The 23,455-nt window shown below is 37.6% G+C and overlaps 1 protein-coding gene and 1 pseudogene across 31 annotated transcripts in view; one reads left to right on the plus strand and one right to left on the minus strand.

The window, feature by feature from the left end:
- RBFOX2 (RNA binding fox-1 homolog 2) overlaps window positions 1–23,455 on the plus strand; it is a 276,323-nt gene that overhangs the window by 63,765 nt on the left and 189,103 nt on the right. The gene's annotated exons all lie outside the window — the stretch shown is intronic.
- LOC140595869 (meiotic nuclear division protein 1 homolog pseudogene) lies at window positions 14,251–19,658 on the minus strand (annotated as a pseudogene).

The following is a 23,455-nucleotide window of genomic DNA, read 5'->3' on the forward strand; positions in this document are numbered from 1 at the left end:
AGTTGGGTGTGCGTGGGGGGGGCGGAGTGGGAGTTTGTGCAGGGGAATTCTGACTTCAGTAAGGTGTGGGGAGTCCAGTTCAAGCAGAGAGGTTGGTTCTGTGGGATTGTGCTCATCTGCATTAATGCCTGCTTTTTAAAAATCTGTAAATCATTCTGAATTTGCAGAATAGTTTCTTTGTTGAAAAAGGATGTATTCGTTTAACGAAGGAGCTAATCTAGATGCAGAAATGATACCTTCTTATAGTTTATTCCCTGTAGTGTTTGTATGTGCCTTTTATTCCTTGGATGTGAGAGTATTTGTGCACACATTTGGATATGTAGTTGCCTTTGTACGATGCCTTTTATGGTGCTGCATGCAGCTAAATGCTTCATTAATGCCTGATTATCGTATTTATTTTTCTGTGGTTGAGTGTGTATAAATAAAACGCACTTTTTATGTAAAAAAAAAATCTGAAAGGGAATCAAAACAGTTGCTTTTGCAGCAGAAAGGAAAACTGCATGCTCCAACACAGTCATTCTGAACATATGCTGTGTGTTCGTATTGTTAGTGAAGGGCAAATGTGTTTCTTTTGGAATGACTGAGCAGCTCTTTTTTTTTTTTTTCCTTTTAAAACAAATATAACAGAATCTGTGCATCCAAATGAGTACTGCCCTTCAAAATAGTCGCTTTGGCTCTAGTGATACAGGCATTGCGCAAAACATAAAGAACTCTCGTTTGGAATCTGCTTCAGAGATGAGAGATAAGGAAAACATTTTCAGTACCTAACACTGAATTTTTTATTTAAAAAAATACCTAGTTGATCTGAGACTAGATTTCTTTGAATTGGCTTTTCCCGATTTAGGGTTGTCAGAAAATCAAATTGATGCGCAAATGACAAGCTTTTATCCCCGTTAAAGATATTTCAAGTCATAGATGGAGGTTCTAAAGGTATTTTCAGGTGCAGATAAAGAGCCCTTGATTGTTTTGTTTAGCAGAGGCAATGTTTTGAATGATGGCAGCATCTGAGGAAAGCCTTCCTAGGGTGACATCTTCTGAGGTGACCCATTTGGATGTATTTGTTCAAGATTGTCTGTTAAAATCAATGACATTACCATTGGGTAGTGTGGGAAGCAGCATTATGTGGTCTGTGTGAGACCACAGACTCTTTGGAATCAGATTGGCTATGTCTTGAATAGACCCCGTTCTCTACTCCCTGACTGACCTTGGACAGGTGATGAGTGACAGCTCCAAGGTGTGGATTTCCTCATGTATAACTAGGAATAATAGTGTTATAAGTACTAATTTGGTAGTGTGGTACTTAGGGGTAAATAAGCTAATGTGTAAAGAACTTAGACCTCTGTTATGTTCTCAGTCCATGCTTGCTTTAGTTATTGTCATTAATAGTCACACATTTCTTTGAATTACAGAATTATGAGGTAGAAGGCCCCATACATCGCTGAGTGTCCAGGAGAGGGAGGAGGGGGTGGCAGAGATCTATAGTTTTTAAATGATTCCCAGATGATTCTGATGGTCAACCAGATTTGGGGACCACGGAGTATAATCTATTTTGAGAATGGTCCAAACACCAGAAGCTTCATCATTTCCTGGCAGCTTGTTAGAAATGCAGAATCTCGGTACCACCCTAAACCCACTGAATCAGAATCTGCATTTTTAACACGATAACCCTACAGTGACCTGTATGCATGTTAAAATGTAAGAAACACTGCTTTTGTTCCACCAATGGGAGTAATTGGGGCATAACTATGTGTTAGAGGTGAATCATCTCTCAGTTAATTCCCTTTGTTAGAAGAGAAACAGTCTAGCTAAGCTTTCGTGTAGATGAGAATGCACTTTACCTCCCTTACTGCTTGGCCTAGGGATGAATGCTTTTCTGGACTGAGTTACTGTGTGCCATGTAGTGGGAGAGCAGAATTAGAACTGTGGCTCTGGCTCTACCAGTTACTAGCTGTTTGGACTTGGTCCAGTCATTTAACTTCTCTGCGTCTCACTCAGTCTCTTCACCTGGTAATGGAAGTAATCCCTAGACCATGAGATTATGTAGCACATTGCAGTGCCTGCATATGTTAGTGCCCCTTCTTCCACCTTCTAGCAATGATCAGCCTGTATGTAGTTCTGTCCCCTCAGAAATCTATCCATCCTCCCTGTGTAGTGTCTTGCCTCTTGCCCTTCTCTTAGTTATCTCAAGCATCTAATTATATGATAGAAAACTGTACAGATAGTTTTCTCTGCTACTTTTTCCCCATGAGACTCATCCAAGAGGGGTGGAAGAGGAAGAACTGCAGGACTTAAGTAGTTGAGCCTGGTACAGGAGTCAAGATGTGATGAGATCTGGGAGAGGTAGCTCTTTTATGAATTCTTTATAGTTGACCATATGTTTAAAACAATTATGTTTGTGGTTTTTAAAAAGATAGTATAGAGGGTAGCTCAGTACTTTAAGCATCTGACTCTTGATCTTAGCTCAGGTTTTGATCTCAGGGTCGTGAGTTCAAGCCCAGACCCAGTGTGGTGCCTACTTTAAAAAAAAAAAAAGGCATAGAAAAAAGTCCATAAATTCTGATGGTTTCATTTGAGGTCTGTTAGGTCAGTTACAAGCAAGAATTAACATGGCGATTATCAGAAGATCATTGAATTGATAAGTTAATGAGCAGTAATTTTTTTTTCCTGATCAGGGAATTAATACAGTAAGAGGAAATTCAGGGACTTGCTGTCGGTACACCAGAAATAGATAGCCAGAGAGCTTAAGTCAGAGGGTCAGCAGTGGTGGCCAGTAGGGCATTGGAAGCAATCGCAGGGGCAGGAGACGGGTCCATTTCATTCAGTCATCCAGGTATCGGGACTGAGGGATATGACAGGATTGTGAACTCAAAGCATATAATAAAAATTGTTATAACTTTCCTCTGTAGGGTAGGTACACTCCTAGGCACATTGCATACGTTATGCTTAATCTTAACATCCCTGAGATATATAGGCATGATACGTATATTCTACAGATCAGAAAGATTGAGTAACTTGCCTCGGGGACTCTGCTAGTAAGCAGCAGAACTGATTTGACATTATGTTGAATAGCACTGTAAGTAATGAGACTGTTATAAAAGCTGAAATAGCCAATGTATACCAGTTAAGTAAAATTTATTTTGTTTATATTGACCTTTTTGGTGAAGGTGTTAATTTAAATTAAGACTATGATATTCAACATGTTTGCTTGCTTTTCTTAGAGGGATTTTTTGAATGTTGCAGAATTATCCTTTTGGGATATATTTCCTTTATATTCTGAGGCTGTTTAATAGCTATCTTTTTTTAAATGCCAACGCTTGTGAAGTCTTCAGTTCATGGAAACACCAGTTTGAAATAAATATCACAACACAAACAAATTTGTTAGTGGTTATCAATTGGCATATTTAACCATAATAAATATTTGGATAATCGTGTCTGTTATTTCATTCTGATCCAAATGCAGATAATTATCAATGATTGCACAAAGTGAATTTCATATTCTTAGGTAGCTTTCTAATTAGTTGAAAGAACCCCAAACTTGGAATTGGAAGACTCGGGTTCCATGCTCCTTTTTGTTGTTTACTGCCTGTGAGACCTTGTACATGTCACTTTACCTAAAGAGGTTGGAACTTGAGTTTCTCTTTTTAATCAAATGAGAATAATGTTCTCTATTTAGCAGCATTGTTATGAATAAGAGGATGTGTTTGTTAAAAGTTCTGCTCCTCACAGACTATAACTATGAGAAAGCCATTTAAAACCTTCTGTTACTTTGCTTTTCTTATCTGTAAGGTCTGTGTTTTGAGTGTGGGATGAGGTGAGAATGCAGATAGGGGAGCTGGGTTAGAATTAGATGGTCTCTGTGATCCCCCCTGAGACCTGTGTTCCTATAATTGTCAGACCTGCCAATGTTTGTAGGTGGTGAAGTGTTATGTACAAATAAGGCGTTGTTTCTCATTATTGTTCTTTAGCTGTGGTATCCTGCTAAGGAACAGGTACTGTACACGTCACTTTGCATGTATTATCTCAGTTAATCTTTGTAACAACTCTGTGAGATAGGTGGTGTTATTTAGAAGGGGAAGAATTTGAAGCTCAGAGATGAACTAACATTTCATGATCATGGATGTTTGAGTGTCATGGACATAGGTCAGTGTTATACAAACAACTGTACTTCTTTTACTGTGCATGGAATTATTTGTGACACGTCAAAGCTAGGACTATTTGTGGGCTTATTATGCTGTAGGCAAATTGCTTCTTAGGCCTATTATGAAGTAATGAGGAAATTCAATAAAAATTCTTTTATTTTGCTAACCTGCAATGTATCTAGAATCATTGGGAGAATATACGAAGATATATATGATGTAGTTTGAGAGCTTATGTTCTGTTTGGAAATAGAAGGCATAGGCACATACATAATTCATTGAGAAATCAGTCTGTGGCAGAATAAAGTCAACTAATGCTCAGTAAATGCTGTAGTTGTTTTAAGAAGGAGTAGTTAGTATGGGCTAGAGGTTGTTTTGCAAGCTTTTATTTTGACCATGACCCATGATACCTATTTTATGTAATAAACTAGTATTATATAAATATTTATTTATATGTATATGTGACTAAAGCAAGTTTCATGAAATAATTCTTACCCTAAGTGTACTTGATTTTCTTATTAAAAATTTTATTGTAGTCTAGTCTAATGATTCTTGGAAGTGTGGCTGATGGAGCCCTCAAGGCGCTTTGTAAAGGGGATCTTAAGGTCAGAGCTATTTTTATAATAGCACTAAGATATTATTTTCCTTTTTTTTCCTTTTCCACTGTGGTGATATTTGCACTGATGTTGCATAAGCAATGATGGGTAGAACTGCTGACACCCTAGCAAGAATCAAGGCAGTGGGACAGATTGTACTTGTAGTCATATTCTTCACCACCACACACTTGCAGTTAAAGGAAAAAAAAAACCCCAACAAAACAACAACCCAGTTTGACTTATGAATGACCTTGATAAAGCAGTTACAATTATTACTACTATTAAGTTTAAACCTTAATTGTGCATCTTTTTAATATTCTATGTAGCAAACTGGGTAATACATGTAAGACATTTTTGCATACTGAGGGTTATCTCAAGGAGAAACACTTTTGTGATTGTTTGAGTTGCCAGCTGAACTAGCCACTTTTTCATGGAACACCATTTTTGCCTAAAAATCAAATTGACAGGGTATTGTTTTATAGACTTGGTTATTTGGCAGACATCTTATTAAAAATGAAGCGAGCCTGTTTTCAAGGAAAACAATGACAGTATTTGTTATCAATGATAAAATTTGAGCTTTCATGGAAAATTCTGATTGAAATTAGAATTTCAGAAAACTGTGTCCTGTACAGTGGGCTTGACAGCTCTAGTACTTAGACTTTTTTGATGATGGTGATGGTGATATTAGTGAATGTGAATATTTTTGGTATTATGTAATGGAATATGTCAACATTTAGAAGATCTTTATTTTTATTTTTATTTTTTAAAAAGATTTTATTTATTTATTCATAGAGACAGAGGGAGAGAGAGAGGCAGAGACACAGGCAGAGGGAGGAGCAGGCACCATACAGAGAGCCTGATGTGGGACTCTATCCAGGGTCTCCAGGATCATGCCCTGGGCTACAGGTGGCGCTAAACTGCTGCTGCTAAACCGGGGCTGCCCTAGAAGATCTTTTAATGTAGTGAACCAGTATTTTATAAATGAACATTAATGTTCAATAATCGTAATAGGTAAAAATCTATTCAAAATGCAAGACAGGGCAGCCCGGGTGGCTCCGCAGTTTAGCACCGCCTTCAGCCCAGGGCCGGATCCTGGAGACCTGGGATCCAGTCCCACATCAGGCTCCCTCTGCATGGAGCCTGTTTCTCCCTCTGCCTATGTCTCTGCCTGTTTTCTCTCTGTGTGTCTCATGAAATAAATAAAATCTTAAAAAAAAAAAAAGCAAGACAGATCAATGGACTTTGATATAACAGAGTATGAAGAAGACTATTATAATACTCCTACCATTTTTTTTAAAAAGTAGGCTCCATGCCCAGCATGGAGCCCAACAGAGGACTTGAACTCACAACCCTGAGATTGAGATCTGAGTTGAGATCAAGAGTGAGAAGCCTAACTGAGCCACCCAGGCACCCGAATACTCCTCTATCTTTTTCAAATACGTATCTATGGAAGGCCAGATTTTCTACTGTTTCAGCCAAAATAACATATTAGCACAAATTGAATGCAGAAACAGGAAATTCTGGCCATCTTAAGTTGGATGTAAATATAATGTAAAATGTAAAACAACGAAACTGTTCTCACTACATTTTGTTTTTGTTTTTATAAAATATAGTTAATTTTCATAAAATATTTTTATGTTAGCATAGTAGTTTATTTTTGGTATTTTAATTGGGAAATACTTTAAAAATTACTCAGTTTTAGTTTTTTTTTTTTATTTTTTTTTTAATTTATTTATGCAGGCTCCATGCACCGGGAGCCCGATGTGGGATTCGATCCCGGGTCTCCAGGATCGCGCCCTGGGCCAAAGACAAGCGCCAAACCGCTGCGCCACCCAGGGATCCCTCAGTTTTAGTTTTTAATAGGCAAATACCAATACTTACAACCCACATAAGCAAAACTTCTTTGGAAGCTTTCATAATTTTTAAGAAATTAAAGAGATCCTAAAAGAAGTTTGAGAATTGCCATCCTTTTTTTTTTTTTTTTAAATAATAATTGAGACATCTTTGGTATGTCATGAATGGGTCTTAACCCACAGCTTGAAAAAGTACTGAGCTGGAGTTACAGGAATTACCTTGTGAAGAGAAGTAGGACTTCGCTAGATATTACCTAAGTTTAACTGCTATGGAAGAGCACCCTAAGATTTGAAGTAAGTTGAGTAGTTTTTATCTGGAAATAGCTATTTGCCATCATCCTGCAAACCCCATTCAGATCTTCTGTGAGTTTCCCTTGTGGTTTCTTCATGCCTTTCTCACTCCATTGTCAAGCATGTACACGTGTTCCCTCTGGGCCTCATGTTGATGTTTTATTGCATGATTCATGTTGTATTTATTTACATGCCTCTATCTCTTACCAGACTATGAGCTCCTTAAGAGAAGAATTAGTAACCTATTTGTCTCTCTATTTCTACCATGGTACTAGACCCGAGAAGATTGCTTAGTAAATGTTTGTTGAAAGAATACATAAATGCAGAGGAAAAAGGAGTGATCAGGTGAGGTCAGATTTAGGATGTTTGGAGCCTAATCATGTAAGCAGTGGAGGGCCATTAGCATGGGAGTGATATGGATGGCGTTTTTTTGAAATTAAACCTGGCTCTGGCTAAGAAAATTGGGAAGTGGTGAATGGAGGTTGTTGAATCAGCAAAAAACTATTATTATAGTAATTTAGCCTTAAGTCAGGTGACCCTGGCCTAGATTAAGTTGAATGCTTTTCTCATAGCTAATGAAAGATGCATATCCTGAGGAATATTTACAAAATCCTACACATAATAATACCCATGCTACCTAACATTGCATACTTATAATATTCTGAATACTGTGCTGAGGGCTCAAGGTGTATTATCTTATTTAATCTTCACAGCATCCTTGAGAGGTACTTTGTTTCCATTTTTTGATGGTTAAGTAAAAATAATACATGTTCATTGTTGAAAAATTGGAAAATACAGATAGGCAGAAGAAAAATAATGTTGGGATCCCTGGGGGGCGCGGCGGTTTGGCGTCTGCCTTTGGCCCAGGGCGCGATCCTGGAGACCCGGGATCGAATCCCACGTCGGGCTCCCGGTGCATGGAGCCTGCTTCTCCCTCTGCCTGTGTCTCTGCCTCTCTCTCTGTGTGTGACTATCATAAAAAAAAAAAAAAAAAAAGAAAGAAAAAAAGAAAAATAATGTGTATCACTTGTAAATCCAAAGTCAATACCAAAACGTAATCACTAAACATTTTGGGGTATACCCTTTTAGACTTAAAAAAGAAAAAAGATATGTCTATGTGCTGAATATATGCTTGCACATAAGGAAACCGTGAATATGAGACTTAGTGCTGTTTCCCCATTGAAAGGATTGGCTGACCTAAATATATAAGCTTTCAGGGATATGTGTCTAAAATAGGCAGATGTCTCTAAAATGTTAATTTTGTTTATTCATCCATATCCAAAATAATATACAAAATTATATAAGTAGAAACATGTTTTGAAGAAAATACATACTCTCCTGTATCAGTATCTGTATCATTGCTTAGAACCATTTGAAGTCTCAGACAGTTTTTTAGGACATATGTTGACATACAGCACTCTCATATCTATTATAGCTGCAGATGATTTTATTTCAAGCTGTATATATCCATTCAGATGACTTCAGGAAGATGGGTTTTCTTTATTTACACCATACAGTATACTGCATTGCTTAAAAACATTGTTTTTATTGAGATGAAAAAAATTTTTAAAAAGATTTTATTAATTTATTCATGAGAGATACACCGAGAGAGAGGCGGAGACACAGGCAGAGGGAGAAGCAGGCTCCATGCAGGGAGCCTGATGTGGTACTTGATCCCGGGACTCTAGGATCACACCCCAGGCCGAAGGCAGGTGCTAAACCACTGAGCCACCCAGGGATGCTCATATTGAGATGAAATTCACCAAAAATTAACCTTTTTTAAAGTGAACAGTTTGTTGGTATTTATTATATTCGCAATGTTATGCAACAATCACCCCTGTCTATTTCCAAACATTTTCATCACCCTAAGAAGAACCCCATACCCAGTAAGTAGTGACCCTCCTTTTCCCCTTCTCCTCAGCTCCTGACAACCACCAGTCTGCCTTCTGCCTCTATGAATTTACCTATTCTGCACATTTCATATAAATGTGACATTTTGTGTCTGTGACATTTTGTGTCTGGCTCTTTTCACTTAGCACCATGTTTTCAAGGTTCATCCATATTGTAGCGTATATTAGTACTTTGTTTCTTTTTATAGCCAAATCCTATTTCTTTGTATGTATAATCCACAATTTGTTTATCTTCTCATTAGTTGATGAACATTTGTGTTCTTTTCACCTCTGCTGTTGTGCATAGTGCTGTGATGAACCTGTGTGTACAAGTATTTGTTGGAGTATCCATTTTTGGTACTTTTGGGAATATACCTAGGAGTGGAATTGCTAGGCCATATGGTAGCTCTATATTTAACTTTTGGAGGAACCACCAACCTGTTTTCTGTAGCAGCTGTAACATTTTATATTCCTACCAGCAATGTACAAGGGCTTGCCAATTTATTTTTAATGAGGAACACAATAAGATGGGGAAAGTAAAGAGAAAATATGTATGGCCTTTGAGTTTATTAGAGCTTTGTATCTCAGATTTTGCCTGATGGGCTTATTAAATATTTAGCATCACTTCAGCACTAAGAATGAAATTTAGCTTAGGGAAATGTATCTAATCTATTTTAAGTGGTAATAGACTAAGAAGTGAAGATCAGAGAAGTGAGAGAAGGGAAATTTAAATAGACTTAAAATTCCTTGAAGGCAGAGAACCTATTCATCTTTGTGTCCCCTGCATTTAATAAAATGCTTAGCATGTCATAGGTTGTGTTGGGGGTCCCCAAGACTGTCCTGGGTCCAGTGATTCATTAGGATGTACAGAACTCAACATATAGTTAATAGGCTTGTAGTCACTGTCATAACTGTGAATTTATAACAGTGAAGGGTTATAAAGCTGAATCAGCAATGGGAAAGAGTGCGTAGAAGTGAAGTCCAGAAGAAATCAGGCTCAAGCTCCCAAGAGGTCTCTCTCAGTGGAGTCACACAGGATTTGCTTACTTCCTTCAGCAGTAAGTTGTGACAATGTTGTCTGCCAAGGAAGTGAATTAGAGAAGCAGTGCTGAGATTTTTCTTTTGGGGGTGGTGGTGGTGGGAGGGTATAGGTGGGAAGGGTAGTTAACTGAGGGAACTCTACCTACTCTACACCCCAAATCCAGACTCTCAGAAGGAAGTATTCCATATAATCTGTATTATTTGCACAATTTAGGCATGGTGGGCCAGTCTTTTATCAGTTGTGGGGATAGGACCCTCCTGAAATGAAATCTGAGTTCTCAGACACCAACCAAGCCCAGCCTTTCAAGCTGTCCTTTCTTTTTTTTTTCTTTAATATAAATTTATTTTTTATTGGTGTTCAATTTGCCAACATATAGAATAACACCCAGTGCTCATCCCATCAAGTGCCCCCCTCAGTGCCCGTCACCCAGTCACCCCCACCCCCTGTCCACCTCCCCCCCCCCCCCCCCCAGTTCGTTTCCCAGAGTTAGGAGTCTTTCATGTTCTGTCTTCCTCTCTGATATTTCCCACTCATTTTTTTCTCCTTTCCCCTTTATTCCCTTTCACTGTTTTTTATATTCCCCAAATGAATGAGACCATATAATGTTTGTCCTTCTCTGATTGACTTATTTCACTCAGCATAATACCCTCCAGTTCCATCCACGTCAAAGCAAATGGTGGATATTTGTCGTTTCTAATGGCTGAGGAATATTCCATTGTATACATAAACCACATCTTCTTTATCCATTCATCTTTCGATGGACACTGAGGCTCCTTCCACAGTTTGGCTATTGTGGCCATTGCTGCTATAAACATCGGGGTGCAGGTGTCCCGGTGTTTCATTGCATCTGTATCTTTGGGTTAAATCCCCAGCAGTCAAGCTGTCCTTTCTAAAGATGGCAGTCAAGACTTCTACATTCTTTTCCTTTCCATAGGTATTTTAGTTCCTTAAAAGGTGTTCCTAGGTTCAAGTTCTGTGAAGAAAACTAGATGCTATCATAGAGAATTAGCAGGGACTTTAGTGTCAGACAGACCTGGTTATATTACTGTAGGCAAATTGCAGTTTTCTGAGCCTTATTTTCTTACTATAGAAAGGTATATCACAGAGTTTAATGAGAACACCAAATAATAATGTATAGAAAACAGTAAACATAATGTCTGTCCTGTGTATAGTAAGTGGCTGTTAACATTGTGTTTCAGCTTGCCTGTATTAAGAAATAAAGAGACCTCAATATAGTAGTAGGTATAATATAATGTAATAATATGATATATGATAAATATCATTGATATAATTAATATATAATAGCAGTTACCCCTAGGGTTGGGATAAAGCACCCAGACAGAACTGTTCCCCCCCCTTCCCTATCCCCTGCATCAGGGGCTGAGATCTAGATTTGGTTGGAGAGGACATGGCTATGGCTCTCTTGAGTGGCAGAGAGCTAGCTGTCTGAGTCCCTGTGATGCCAGACCTGCAGAACTTGTTGGGAATCTGCTTTTTTAAAAGTTGCCAGAAATCTACTTTTGAGGGTGCTCTACTTTTCTCTGCCATCCAAAAGTAGAGCATTCCTATGAAACTCTTTGTAAGCCTACATGGAGTAAAGAAATGATTACCATTAATATATATGGAAAAAGGGGATCCCTCGGTGGCTCAGCAGTTCAGCGCCTGCCTTTGGCCCAGGGCGTGATCCTGGAGACCCGGGATCGAGTCCTATGTCAGGCTCCCGACATGGAGCCTGCTTCTCCCTCTGCCTATGTCTCTGCCTCTCTCTCTCTTTCTCTCTCTATCATGAATAAATAAATAAAATATTTAAAAATATATATAGGGAAAAAATTTTGAGCATTTATAGACCCTAAAAATAACTTCTCTTAGGTATTTTTGATATCTTTGGACACATCTTGCTAACTCATACACAAAATAGAGCTAAAGCACTGTTGCTTACAGATACAGTTCAGAGATAGGTGGCTTGGTGCTGTGAGGCTGAGTGTGGTTTCCCGGGAAGGAGCTTGGTGGTACCACTGTAGCTGCTGGAGGTGGGCACTGTCTCTGTCATGGCTTGCTGCAAGACAGACACTGAACACTTTTCACTTTCTACCTTTCTTTGTGAAAGCAAAAATCCTCTTTGGATTTCTTTCAGTTGGCAAAACCAGATACTAATGTAGGTTTTCTTTAAAGCTGAGTGCTGTAAGGCTTTCAAAAAGAGGAGGACACCTGTCTTGAGGAAAGCTATTTACAGGGAGTTGTCTTACCAGATGTAGATGTACTCTACTGTATACCAGCCCAAAGGGAGTTCCTGAGGGAAAGGTACTGGCAGCTGGGTGCTGCTACCTACTGTTAGGTGCTTCAAGAGCCAGGAAGGAGGAAGACCCCTTGTCTTGTAGGAAACTGCTGAGAAGGCACATTGGGACCTGGAAACAAAACCCTTTTCCCCTAGAGTGTGTCTCCTGGGCCCTCTACTGACGCAGCTTGACTACACGCGTGTCGACAAAGGAAAAATTTCTTAAAAGGCTCAGATCCATTTTCACAGAGCAGGCAAAAAGGATGTATTTGAAGCTGAGAGTCAGCTAATGGATAACCAGCATATGGGTAGAATACATATTTAATTCCAGATGCTCAGAAACCAGGAAGAATATGGCAAATAGAGATTTAAGGAACTTCAAATATAAGTAAGCCACATGCAAAACCCCCCGAATTTGGACCTGCCTTACACCATATATAAAAATTAACTCGGAATGGATCTAAGACCTAAACACAAGATCTGAAACTATAAAACTCTAAGAAGAAAACAGGGCTAAATCTTCATGACCTTGGATTTGGCAATAGATTCTTGGACACTTAATGTCCAAGAATGGACACTTAAATGACACTTAAAAGCATAGATTTTAAAAAGATAAATTGAACTTCATGAAAATGAAAAACTTTTGTACATCAAAGGATGCATACCATCAACTCAAGGGAAAAGTAGCCCCAGATGGGAGAAAATATTTATAAATCCTATATCTAGCATGGGATTAATATCCAAAATATTTAAAGAACTCCTACAACTCAACAACAAAAAAAACAAGTTCTATGTTGTTTCATGGAAGGTATCTTTGCCACAAGCATTTTTTTATGCATAACTAATTGGCTGTAAGGCAATTTTATGGTAAAAGATAAAAACAAATAACTGGTTGACAGTTTGTTTTGACAGTTGTTGGTTTTGTCAAGTGGTTGACAGTTTGGTTTTATTTTTCTTTTGACATAGTACTCCCATTTTTATATTATATAAGTCTTAGCCTCCCTGTGGTCCATATAGTGGTGCAGAGTTTTGAACCTTTACTTCCCGTAGAACTTTGTAATATCTGTTGGCAAATGTGACAGGATGCTAAGAACAGCAGTGTAGAAGGCTTTCACAATGCAATATAAAGCCTAGTTGTAAATAGACATCCTAGTATTTGGAAACTCTTCTATTGAAGGAAGAAATTTTAATGAAAAAAGGAGAAGTGAGATGCTGGACAAGACCAATCAAGAGGCCAAAAAAAAAAAAAAAAAAAAAAAGAGTATAATACTGTGAATGAAAGACTTTAAAGACAAGCGATAGGTATAATCCACAACACTATTGCTATGAGTCTACACGATACATTTCAAATGTATTCAAGTATTTTGTATTTCTCAGTAGTCTTTTATTATTCATTTTCATGTTTCATTATGTCCCTCTTGAGGAATTTCCCTCTTATCATTTGTGAATTTATCTTTTATGGCCAGAATTTATCTTTTATGGGAATTTATCTTTATGGCCACTTAGTTATGCAGTGAACATGTTTGCAGAAAAAAATATGCTTGTGGCAAAATTGCTTATGGTGAAAATACCAGACATGATTAAAAAATTGGCCTGATTAAAAAATTGGCAAAGGACTTGAATAGAGATTTCTCCAAATAAGAAATTACAAATGGCCAGTAAGCAGTTAGAATGATTCTCAACATCTCTAATCAAAGGGGCAGTGCAAACCAGGATGGCAATAGAATGGCTACTGAAAAAAATTGAAAACCCGAAAATAAGTGTTGGTGAGGATGTGGAGAAATTGGAATCCTTGTGTATTGCTAGAGGGGATGTAAACTGGTACAGCTGTCGAGGAAAGGGGTATACGATTCCTCAAAATGTTAAACAGAAATACCCGTAATGCAGCCTACTTCTACTTCTGGAGGTATACCCACAGAACTGAAAGCAGGGAGTCCAATAGATATTTATGCACCCATGTTCTTAGTAGCATTATTCACAGTAGCCAAGAAGTGGAAGCAGCCCAATATACATGAACAGATGAATGGTTAAACTGAATGGGGTCTATCCATACGATGGAATATTATTCAGCCTTAGAAGGAAATCCTGACTTGCGACACAGTGTGAATGAACCTTGAAGACATGGTAAGTAAAAACAAGTCAGTGACAAAAGGATATGATTCCACTTACATAAGGTTCCTAGAGTAGTCAGATTTATAGAGACAGAGTAGAATGGTGGTTGCCAGAGGGTGGGGGGTGGAGAATGGGGAGTTTAATGACTATAGAGTTTCAGTTGGAGAGTTCTGGAGACACAAGTAGTGTTGGCGACGCAATATTGCAAAAGTACATAAATGCCACAGAACCATACACTTAAAAATGGCTGAAATGGTAAATTTTATATGTCACCACAATTTTTAAAAAGAAAAATAGAAACTGCTGAAGAATATTTATAGAACAATCTCAAACTTTAGTACCAGAAGGGGTAGATTTTATTATTAATGTACTTCAAAATATAACTTGGTTATGATTGTATTTTAATTTTACAAAATAAGAACAAAATGGATTTGTAAAGGAAATTTAAGAACTGGGAGTGTTAGCCAATCAGGAATTGATCCCAGCAGAGTGGACTGCTTAGCTGTATGAAGCACATATATATCACCTAAAAGGCCAAGCAAGTTGCTTTGGTCTCCTTAGAGCTAATCTCACTGGTTTCTTTCTTTCTTTCTTTCTTTCTTTTTTTTTTTTTTACAGTTTATACTTTATTTAAAATTAATAAAATGATAAACACAAATACAGGTTAATGGCAATTCAGTACATTTAGTTGGATAAGATTTTAAAAATTACATATTCACAAGTACACAGATCCTTTACCAACATTGAACATTTTAGTCTATGTAGTCAAAGTCTTCTGGAATTCCAAAATTTTTGTCAATTTTATTTTCTTCGAACCCAAATTTTCTTTTGGCCCAAGATCTTATTGCAAATATATTATCAGTCCATCTGTTAGCAGCTTCTTTGGCCACTTTATTTGCTTGACGTATTTCTTCCACAACTTGTGGGTCACATTCTTTATATTTTTCTACTTCTGCCTTTAGCTGTTCCCTTTGGTCTCGAAGTGAAGACAGCTCTTTCGCTAGCATGGTTCGCTCTTCCGTTTCATGTTGGCCAATTTTAGCTTTCTCAATGCTTTTCTGTAGATTTGTGTGCTTTTGATTTCCCTCAGATAACTGAGATTCCAGAACCTCCAACTTGCGTTTCCTCGAATGAAGAGCTTTACTTGGAAAAGCCCAGTAATAATTAGACGTTCCAATCCTTTCACAGTCAACCATACCATCATCAACTAAGCTCTGAAGGACTGCTTTCACTGACATAGCGGTAATGCCTTTCTCTTTGGGAGCAATCTTCTCCATGTCTTTTAACTGAAACACATCTTTCGTCTCAAAAAATATTTCCATCATACGGGCTCTCTTCTCCTCTGCACTCAGTCCTTTTTTCTTTGACATGGCGCGGGCCGCGGGTCCTCCATCTCACTGGTTTCTATTGAACGCTGGAATGGATTCACAACATGACTAATTTTTACATCTAGTTTTTGAACACCTTCAGTGTGCTGGATGGCCATTTGCACATATTTCTAAAGAACTGACTTTAGAGTAAGCTAAGAAAAATTGAAGGTTAGTTATTTGGAAATTTGTGACTTTGTAGGAATGAGTCCCATAGATTGAATTTTTCTCTGGAGTTATTTGCAACTGATAGACACGGGGGTGGGGAAAGAATTCTGTGGAACTCTTTCACCGCATGTTAAATGCCAGATAAGCTGACCACAATTATTTCAGTTAATCATCACAACTTTATGAGGTAAAGTTTATCTATTACACATTTGAGAAAATTGAGGCTCAGAGAGTTTAAGTAATTTGCCCAGAGTCACAGAGTTAGAAAGTGATACAACCAGTATTGGAATCTACGTCTCTTTCACCCCCAAAGCTCCTGCTTTCTGGGTTGTATCATGGAAGGAGCTACTCGTATCTGCAATTAGCAGAGTCTGAGGCACGACCACTTCCCTGACTTGAGAGGCAAGAGTTCTCAGCTCTGGGTTCTCTTCTATCTGCTTAGTCGAAGAACTTAGGCCAGAGCACTTGTCTTTGAGCATCAGTCTCCTCACCTATAAAGAAAAGGGGTTTGATTAGTTATCTCTTCCAAATCTGACACTGTTACTGAAAAGAGGGGATTTTAGCGTGTTCCAAATAAATCCCTATGTCAGATTTTAACATGAAACATTTTACTGATACAAGGCATTTTTTTTAACTTAAAAAAAAAAAAATAAGGCTGTTTGGGGTTGAAGGTAGTGAGTGTGACAAAGTACCTTTCATCAGTTGTCTTCATCGGGATGTAGAATAAATTATGTTTTATTTTATTGGAGAATGAAAACTTAGTTTACCAGTTAATAGTAGGACTTAGGTTGGGACTGTGTTGTTAGATACTACCAGATTCATATCCCTGTAAGTCTTCATCTTATCTCTGAGTACCTTGAACCCTGTATTGCTTGGAAACAGAAAGATGCCCTCTGGTTGCTTAGCAGTCTCTCTTCCAGAGCCAAGGGTTGCTGTTGCTAGGATTGGTTTTTGCATGCAGTAGCACATGGAAGTTAGGTTCATCTTCCGTTCCTGTGGTGTTCCCTTCCATGTCCATACTTGACAAACAGTGACTTTGGCTGCAAAACAAGGTAGTGAAAGTATCTTGGGAAACTTGATTTGCTTCTTTTTCCAGCCAGTGTGGTTTAAATCAATCTGTCCTTCCATTGTTAAATGTGCGTAGGGTAACTTGAAGTTCATTTTCAACCGCGAATAAGTCAGTGAAAAATCTGGGTTTGTTACCGTTGCTCAAGTTTTGTTTGTGGAGGACAGCTTCATTTCTTTCCTTTGCTGCTTTTTTTACTCCCTTCTCCCCAAATTGCCTGGTGTCAAGAATTTACTTTGTTCCATTCTCAGTATTTTTCTTTTCTTCCATTTTGTGAAATGGGTTGGATTTTTGTTAGACACAAAAGAAAGACAATGGGGTGGATTTTTATTTGTCTTTTTAAAAAATTGCTTGGTGTAACTGCATTGTGCATTTCTGGTTTTTTCTATCCTGCTCCTAGACAGCCCTCATCAGTGATAGAAGCCAGTGAGAAATACCCTTGTAATAAATTTCTGGACATGGAACATGCAATCTGTTAAGCAGGTGAAACCAGGAGAGATTGGCAGAGGGTGTTTTCCTTAGGCTCTGGTTAATGTTCTATGGATCATTCCATTGTTCAGAAGTTATGGCTAGAGTATTCTATCACTGCTATATTTCTGTATGAATGCAGGGAGTTTTCAATCTTCAGTGTTGTTAATTTCTCCTAATACTTCTCTTTTAACTGTATTTTAAAAATGCTTAAGGAAGCCATACCTTTTGCTTTTCCTCTCAGGTGTAGTATTTTGGGTACTTTTGCAATGGCCAGATATTTGGCTAATCATTCAGAAATGGTATTGATTTTCAGAATCATTTAGGAAAGTGGCTTTAGAAAACATGCTGACTTGTAAGCATGCCATCAGTCACCGTGCTGAGGTGTGGTTCTTCAGTGAGCCCTCACCCTCGTTCCCACACACGTTGTTCCGGAAGATCTTCTGGAGACTTAAGGTTGGTTTGTTGTTGAGTTGTTTGTTTTAGTAGATGTTAGTTATGGTATCAGTCACGTTATCTTGTAATTATTATAAGTTTGAGCTCTTCAAGGGCAAGGACACTAACATTGCACTGGTCATAGGCAATTGTTCAATTATTCTTACTGAATAAGGGAAAGATTATTTTGCCCAAATGGATTTTTCAAACATAGGTGCATGTGGGAGCCTCTAAGGTGCCTGTGAAGGAATAGAAAGGTGCTAATTTTCTTCTCTCAGTGTCCACTCTATATCCATGGCCCACCACAATTCTATTTGACCATTACTCAAGGAGCCTTCTATTATTCTTTCACAAGGCCACTAAACCAGAAGCTTCTAAACAGGTTTAATTGCTGACCTCTATAGTCACTAAGGATTCTTATGGTTGGTATTTTTTTTTTTTTTAAGATTCTATTAATTTATTGAGAGACGCAGAGAGAGAGAGAGAGGCAGAGACACAGGCAGAGGGAGGAAGCAGGCTCCATGCAGGGAGCCTGATGTGGAACTGGATGGGCCCTGGGCTGAAGGTGGTGCTAAACCGCTGAGCCAGCCAGGCTGCCCCGGTATTTTATTTCTTATATATTCTTTTTATTTTCAAGCAGCTTCTCAGCCTCGGCAGAGTCCGTTTTGAACTCTTTCAGTCTTGCTAGGCCAGAACTTTTGCTTACAGAGGCACATGCATAGCTGCTAAAGCCTTTTCTCTTGGAGCTTAACACGTCTGATTTCTATCCCATCTGTTCCATTAGCTAGCCTTGTAATTCCATCTCTGCTTTAAATACCAGTTATTATTTTTACACTGATTAAAAACTCAGATCTGCACGTCTTAGATGGTCAGCACCATCCCAGGGCCAGAGGAGTGTTCTTTACTGGTTGTCATGAAGCAGCAGAAGCCCTGGGTACAGAGTTAAGAGCTAAGTGTGAGGACAGCTCAGTCATTATCATTAGCTATTTGGCTTTGAGCAAATCACTTAATTTTCCCGAGATTCAGTTTTGTTATCTGTAAAATGAGGGTTATAAAACCTATTTTCTGCATTGTGAGGACTAAATAAGATTATATGAATGTGTTTGTAAGTTATAAAATCTTATGGAACACTGGTAATAGTGACTTTTTGGGTTCTTTATAATACTCCAAGTAATACGTGAATTTTACATTTTGTAAAATTGAAACAGTTCAGATAAAGCATGTTCTCTTGGCCTTCCACAAATCTTCTCCCTTATGCATTTATTACTCTACATTTATTTACTTTTTATATGCATGTAGAAATCCCTCTTTTTGTATTGTAATTGAGAAAAAATACACTGCTATTATTTAATATGTCACTAGGTAGTTTGTAGAGATTTTACCTTTTTAAAAACTTGTACACAGGGTGTTGAAATATAATAATTAGCACTATTTCTCATTGTTTAGTGAGACCAAGGTTCTTACCAAGTTTTCACTGTTACAAACAGCAGTGCATTGAAGGTCTTCGCACATGCTTATTTGAGCACACACGCAGGAGTGGCTACAGAGGGCAGAGATGGGAAATTACAAGACGGTATGTGTATTTAGCATTTTAATGATTATTGTCAAATTGCTTTCCAAAGCAGCGATCTCAGTATACTTATATTCCTACTATTAGATGTGAAGGTGCCTATTTATTCTTCTTGCTAACTCATGATATTTTTGTTTTCATTTTTGCCAGTTTCGTGAGTGAAAAATAATGTCTCACATCCAAAAGAATGTTCATAGACATCATGGTTTTGTGAGTGCAAAGAAAAAGCATACCTGGAAACAATTTAAAAATCTATTAACAGGAGAATAAGACAGATGAATAAATTGTGACATAGTCATAAGATAGAATTCAAAATAGGAGTCACAGTGAGATAGAGCAAGATGCATAAGGGCAGATGAGCAAACTTCATAGTTTTGAGCAAAAAAAAAGAAGAAATTGCTAAAGAGTACATGTGATAAGATCCATTTCTATAAATTAAAAAACGTGCCAAGTTAATGCATTATGAAGAGACAGATTTTTACATGATAAAATTAAAAAATAAAATAAGCTTTTGTCGTTAAGGGTTGGCCACTTTCATAGGCAGAGAGTCTCTGAGGGCTGGTGAGTAGGAACTTGACTTTGCTAAGGCCGGTGAAGGAGTGAGGCCATTTCCTCTGACATCTATCTGTGCAACCTGTTAACAGAAGTGTTAACTTCTGACAATACCACCTTGTAGGTTTGATTTTTTTCCTTATAAAAAATTCTCAGCGTTGTCGAACTCAAGAATATAGTTTCTATGTGGGATATTCTCTGGGAGTGATGAATGTTAATTTGTTTTTGGGTGTTTTCCATTACTTTCTTAATCATATAATTTCTTTATCAGACAATCTAGGAATAGTTACTTTAAAAAAATAATGTAGAATGGTTATTGTGGAAGAGCACTTGATAAAATGGAAAGAATAGGGATTTGGAGTCAAACAGACCTGGATTGAAAGGTTTTTTTCCCCCACCTAGTACCTATGTTTTGTTACCTCCCTTTTTTTTTTTTTTTTTTTTTGCTGCTTTCTATTCCTCCTCCCCTCCATCCTAAAATTATAACTGATTTAATTGCTCAGTGTCTAATAGTTATCACCATCTTTATTATAATCACTGTTAAAATATGATGTTGAAGTAAATTACAGAATGTAGAACAAACAGGACACTTGTGGATTTCAGAAGGAGCCCTGTTCTTTTTATTACAGTCTAAGCTGTATGTCTCTCCTGTAAAAATTAGTATGAGTGTAGCTAACTATGTATGTATGGCCCATTATTATCCTTACTATTGTTAAATAACAGGTTGATTGACATAGAATTCACCGACTATAAATCTTACCCTTTTAAAGTGATAGTAGTACTTTTTAGTGTTTTGGTAGTTTTTAGTATAATTATAAAGCTGTGTATCTGTCATCACTAATTCCAGAACGTTGTCATCACCAAAGCCAAACCCAGCACCTGTTACCACTCATTCCCCATTTTGCCCTTTTATCCCCTAGAGCTGCTAATCTCTATTCTTTCTCTGTGCGTTTGTTCATTCTGGATATTTCATATAAATGGAGTCATACAATTTGTGGGCTTTTTTCCACTTAGTATGGTGTTTTCAGTATTAGGTTGTATCAATACTTTGTTCCTTTGTATTATTACCCAATAACATTCAATTATGGTTATATCATACTTTATTTATCCACTCATCAACTGGTGAACATTTGGATTGTTTCTACTTCTTGGCAATTATTAAGTAAAGCTGTTATGCACATTTCTGTATGAGGTTTTGTGTGGATCTGTGTTTTTAGTTTTCTTCCTTACACCTAGTGTGGAATTGCTGGATCACATGGTAACTCTGTTGTAACATTCTGAAGGACTGCCAGACTTTCCAAAAGTGCCTTTACATAACACTTTATGTTTCTACCAGCTGTGTATGAGATTCCACTTTCTCCACATCTTCACTGAAGTTTCTTTTTTTCATAATGAGTGTGAAGTATTTTCTCACTGCAGTTTTGATTTTCATGTCCCTAATGACTCATGAGGTTGAGTAGCATTTCATTTATTGGCCATTTGTATGTCTTCTCTGGAGAACTTTTTGTGCAGAGCCTTTCCCCATTTTAAAATTCAGATGGTCTTTTTAAGAGTTCTTTATATATGTTTTGAATACAGGCCCTTTATCTGACTTGCAGTATTTTCTTCCATTCTCTGAGTTGTCTGTTCATTTACTGATGGGAGTCCCCTCTCACTTCATTGAGGTATAACTGACCTCTAACATTGTGTAAGTTCAAGATGTACAAGATTTTTTTTTTTAAGATTTTATTTTATTCACCAGTAATACACAGAGAGAGGCAGAGACATAGGCAGGAGGAGAAGCAGGCTCCTTGTGGGGAGCCCAATGCAGGACTTGATCCCAGGACCCCGGGATCACCACCTGAGCCAAAGGCAGATGCTCAACCACTGAGCCACCGAGGTGCCCCAAGATGTACAAGATTTTGATTTGGTGCACTTACATTGGGAAGTGATTACCAACACAGTCACAGTGTTGGCTAACATGTGTCACATAATTACCATTTATTTTTTATGGTGAGAACATTTTAGATCTGCTTTCTTTGTACCTTTCAAATATATAATATAGTATTATTAACTATAATCACTTTGCCAGACATTAGATTCCCAGAATTGATGGTGTCTGTTGACACCTTTTGAGTCCCAGAAGTTTTTAATTTTGTTGAAGCCTGATTTAACTGTTGTTTCCTTTGTCACTTGTTTTTTGGTCTTCTACTGAGGAGATTACTGTTTAACCAAAAGTCATAAAGATTTGCTTCTGTGTTTTCTTTTAAGAGTTTTATGGTTTTAGGTCTGTGATCTCTTTTGAATTAATTTTCTATACAGTGTAAGACCGCATTCCAACATCATTCTTTTACATTTGGATATCCAGGTGTCCCAGCACCATTTGTTGAGAAGACTGTTTTTTCCCCCATTGATTTTTCTTGGCCCCCTTTCCAAAATCAATTTATCATAATTGTAAGGGTTTATTTTTGGACTCTTAGTTGTAGCACATTAGCCTATATGTCTATCCTTAGGCTAGTATCATACTATCTTGATTACTGTAGCTTTGCAGGAAACTTTGAAATCAGAAAAAATGAATCCTTGCTTTTCTTTCTCAGGATTGTTTGGCTCCTCTAATTTTTTTAGTCTATTATCTTTGGTGTGCTTTCTCTGAGGAGACTTAACTTATAAATATCCAAAAGAGAGATTTAGGAATCAAAAAGAGAGAACTTGGATTGCCTGTGATCGAATCAATGATGACTGCCAAAATAACTTCAGCTTATTGAACTCCATTTATTTATTTATCCATTGTTTTGTGCCCACTGTGTGTTAGACACTGTGCTAGATTGCTGGGTGACTGTGATGAACAGACATGGGGTCTCTGAATTGAGCTTATGTTGTCCCTGGTTTTCATGTATGCAGTGTGGATTTTTGATTATCAAAGATAAGGATATCTTGTCAAAGCAGATGTACCATTAGTTGGAAAGCGCTGTCTTGCCATATATGAAAATCCCATCAATGCAAATTCTTAACCTTGTTATTCTGCCAGTGGGAGTGAAAACATAAATGGATGGAAGAAGAGGATGAGTATTTTCCAGGTAATTGTGTTGAGCACATTGAAAAAATTACAAAAGCACTTGTGTGTGCACATGTATCTCCTCCCACTTAAAAGTTCGCTTGAAGGCAAGGGCCCTGTGTTATTCACCTTTCTTACTCATAACTATTAGTTATCTAACAGTACTTTTAAAATATTAGGTGTTCAGGGAGCCTGAGTGAGTCAGTCAGTTAAGCATCCAACTCTTGATTTTGGCTCAGATCGTGATCTCAGGGTCGTAAAATTGAGCCCCGAGTTGGGCTCTGTGCTGAATGTGGAGCCTGCTTAAGATGCTGTCTCTTTCTCTGCCCTTCTTCCCTTCTCCCCTTAAAAAAAAAAAAAAAGATATTCAATTTTATGTTGACTGAATGATTGAATGGGTCAAGTCATGAATGACCCAATGCTCATGTCATATGACCTTATACTAAATTAGGGTTTGCACAGCTTGTATTGACTATCATTCTTATCCTCAAGGATCTTGATTTAGTGGCTAATGTGACGATGAGATAATATGATATACTTTTACAAAAATAAGATTTATTGAGTTGTAAATAATATGAAAAGGACATTGTACAAGTAGCTT

Source organism: Vulpes vulpes, chromosome 16 (assembly GCF_048418805.1).
Source record: "Vulpes vulpes isolate BD-2025 chromosome 16, VulVul3, whole genome shotgun sequence".
NCBI classification, from domain to species: domain Eukaryota; kingdom Metazoa; phylum Chordata; class Mammalia; order Carnivora; family Canidae; genus Vulpes; species Vulpes vulpes.